Genomic DNA, 3,677 nt, shown 5'->3' with positions numbered 1-3,677 from the left:
GGGGGCGGAGGTGGGGCGCTTTGGCTCCGGCGCGTTTCCGAAAATCTTATTCCCCCCCTCCCCCTTCCAGACGCGAGAGAAATGTTTGACCACGGACAACAACCGTCTGCCGTTCCGAGTACAACGTTAGTGTGTGAGCGTGTGTGTACATTTTGTAGGAACAAGACGCACTTGTGGCGTCGGCCCCGGAACAAGAGTCGAGTTCCGCTTCCTTCGTAAACGTGCGGACCCGAAGGGTACGCTCTCAAGGGGGAAGGCCTGATGGTTAGGCAATTTGCAGTGCAGTGCAGTGCAGTGCAGTAGGAAAATAGTACTGCGGACATATGATCAATATACACGCAATGATGCGACGAAGCCAATACAGTGCTTCGTAGTTACAAAGGAGCAAAATACTTCGCAGCTCTGCAAAGCGAATGCTTTGTAGGAATTTAACAGTGAAGAGTCCCAAGCCAGGAGTTTATCCCGCTGAAAAACGGGAAAAGCGTCACGTTGTTGTTTGCTCTTTTGGAGAGAAGGTCTGGAAAGTCTTGGCCTTCGGATCGTGGAGAGCCACTCAGCCTCCTCTGGTCCAGCGGGCCGCGCCGCTGCCGCCGCTGGCCGGCCGGGCCGGACCCGCCGCGCGGACTGATGTGGGCAGGGATAGGATGGTGGAAGGGCTAGGAGAGGGTCCTGCTCATTTAAATACCTAGCCAGCAGCGATTTCCTAATTAAACTGCCGCCTCGGCTCAAACGAGTGGGGCCCGGGCCCCGGAAGTCAGACAGCGCCGTCGGCAGCCGCCGGCCAGGCCATCGGGTGGGGGGAGGGGCAGGACATAAGACAAGGCAGAAAAGAGGTGTAAATTGCAGTCGGAATTGGTATCGACGACAGAGGCGTCTTCGCGCACACACACGACCATACAACCCCACTAGACCAAACAAAGTGAGCGAGACAAGAGAGAAACAAACACTGCAACTACAACAACGCAAAGCAGGAAAGGAAAACAGTCTGGAATAACGTCCGCATCATGTGAGTCACCGCGGTCCAGACCGATTTTTCAGGAGGGTGACCAACCAACAAGGGGTGGTGACTCGCCGTATTCACCGACTGCATCCACACAGACACACAGAGCGAGACACCCTGCAGGTAGAGGTGCGGACCACCTCGGAGGGACACATCGTTAAAGTACCAACCTGTTTGGAGGGGAGGGGGGGAGTCTAGTACATGGCACATCCCTAACGACGCGACATCACATCGCGAGAGAGGAGGGGGAGGGGAAGGGAGGGGGCGGAAGCCCTCTGTCTCCTCCTGGCAACCCTACCCTGTACCCAGACGTACCCGTCGAACAACTCGCCCCCCCTCCTTTTCCCCCTTAACTCTTCTAGGCCCCCGGGAGGGCTATACACTGTGTTCCTTCGCCGACAACCAGAATGCAGTTGTGTGTGAGAGGAGGAGGAAGAGGAGAGGAGGAGGAGGACGATGAAGAGGAAGGCGAAGCAGCAGCAGCAGAGTGAAGAGGGAGAGAGGAGCAGAAAAGAGAGTGGAGGGGCGCAGTGCAGCCTGTTTATATGCAGCCTGGTGGGATAGGCTAGGCCCTTGCAGCTAGGCCCCGGCTGGGCTGGGCTAGGATAGGGGTTATTGACACGGCGACTGCCCGTCCTTGGAACAGCTTCCAGGCGCGGCCGCCGGGGGAGCGCCAGCGTCGCGCTGCACCGCGCGCTGCACTGAGGAGGGAAGGCACCGCGGAGGCGGCGGGGGGCGGGGGAGAGGCAGGGAAAGGGACCAGAAGGGAAGGGAAGGGAAAGGAAGGGCCGAAGGGGACGACGCGCCGTCCCGACCCGTCCCGTCGCGGAGTTTGGCTGAGAGGAGGGGAGGGACTAGGAGGGCCCTACCCGAAAAGGTTTTCCTGCCCTCTCCTCTTCCCCCCTCTCTCTCTATCTCCCCTTCTCCTTCCCTGCCGGCGGCCCCGGCGGCCAGCCTGCACAGCGAGAAGCGTGCACTGCGTGCAGCGGGCGGCGAGCGTGCTGCAGGCGGCGGGGGGCAGGGGCCGGTGGGTGAGGGGCCTCGGCCCTGGCGGCCCTGGCCCTGAGCCCGGCGCAGCGGCGGCCCACCCTGGCCCGCCCTGGCCCTGAGATGCAACGCGGCCTATCCCACAGGGGTCGCGCCCGACCGCGGTCAAGGCGAAAGGACGTGCTACGCTCAGCGTCCTTTGGTACGAGTTTAGTCAGATGTCAGATACATTTCGCTTCAACTCAAAGTCGTAGTTTCTGTAAAATTTTCAGTAATTCGAATGATATCTAAGTTTTGAAGAAAAACAGTGGTTGATTCTCATGAAACTTTTCCATACTTCTTTCGGTGAAAAACTCATATTTTGTCGTCGTCGTCGACGTCCTCCGGCGGAAGTAATGCGCCGGCACCACCACCCTCATGCCTTCGGCAACCCGAGCCGAAATCAGCGATCTCGTGCGATCCGGTGACACCCCGCACAGCCTTCCCTTCTCACGACTTGCTACCCGTATGCGTAATTTTTCGGACGCGACCACCGGCCGCCGCCGACGCGATCGCTAACGACGACGCCGCCGTACCCACCACCCGCATATGAAGATGGGACGGGGGCACGTGACCCTGTCGGCGAAGCGGGCTGTGCAGGCCGGCTGGCGAATCACTATGATGATGGAATAAGGGAGTGGGAGAGACACCAGGCGGCTCAGTGGTTGGGTTGGAAATTTCCAAAATTTTCTGGATAATTTTTGAAAAATTCCGGAAAATAACGGATAACTTCCAAAATTTGTGAAGTTTTCGATTTTCCACCGGAAACTTTTCGCTTTTCCCTGAAATTTTCCGGAAATTCTATGGAAACTTTCCCGGGCTTTCAACCCTACTTAGGGGCGGTCCCTGCTGTGTGCGTGCGTGCATGTGTGTGTGTGTGTGTGTGTGTGTGTGTGTGTGTGTGTGTGTGTGTGTTCGCGGCGCCGCCCCGCTTAGACTAGTGCAACCACGGGCACGCCGCCGAAGCCGCCGCCCCCACGCCTCGCCGCCGCCTGGCTCTGGTTATTTTAAGCCCCCTGATAGCGAACCCCATCCAGCGCGGCTGCAACGCCTGCACTAGTGCACGAACATACGCGCACACACACTATACATTCACTCACTCTCGCTGTGTCTCTGTCCGTCTCTGTCCTCGCTCTCTCTCTCTCTCTCGTACTGCACGCACCACCAGAGCCATCTCTCTCTGGAGCGCGCCGTTTGCTTACAAAACTTGACAAAACTTTTTACCAGATGGCCCGAAAAAAATAAAAGTAAAAAGAACAACAAAATGTATATTTCGTCTGTGAAAAGCCCCTCCTGCCCATCACATTATCCTTAGCGAGCGTCACAAAGCGCCATCTGACGGCCGCGTCGCCTGGCTTTAGGGTTGCGACTGCGACAGCAGACAGGAGGCGCTCGCTCGCTCCCGGCCGACCGGCGCTCCCCTATCGCGACGCCTCCGCCACGCCCCGCCACGCCCCTGCAATCAACAGACCGAGGCGGGGGCGGCCACGCCCGGGGATTGGGGACGGGCCCCCGGGAGGGAGGTATACGCACCATCAGGCGTCGACTGCGACTATGAAGCAGTTCATTTTTGCCTACTTAATCTTCTTCTCTTTCTCACGCCCCAAACACGAATGCCATCATTGTACCGGGTGGCTGACTTACGCCGCGC

Source organism: Frankliniella occidentalis, unplaced genomic scaffold, assembly GCF_000697945.3.
Source record: "Frankliniella occidentalis isolate FOCC.00 unplaced genomic scaffold, Focc_3.1 Scaffold19, whole genome shotgun sequence".
NCBI classification, from domain to species: Eukaryota; Metazoa; Arthropoda; class Insecta; order Thysanoptera; family Thripidae; genus Frankliniella; species Frankliniella occidentalis.
Note: the sequence above shows the minus strand (reverse complement) of the source record.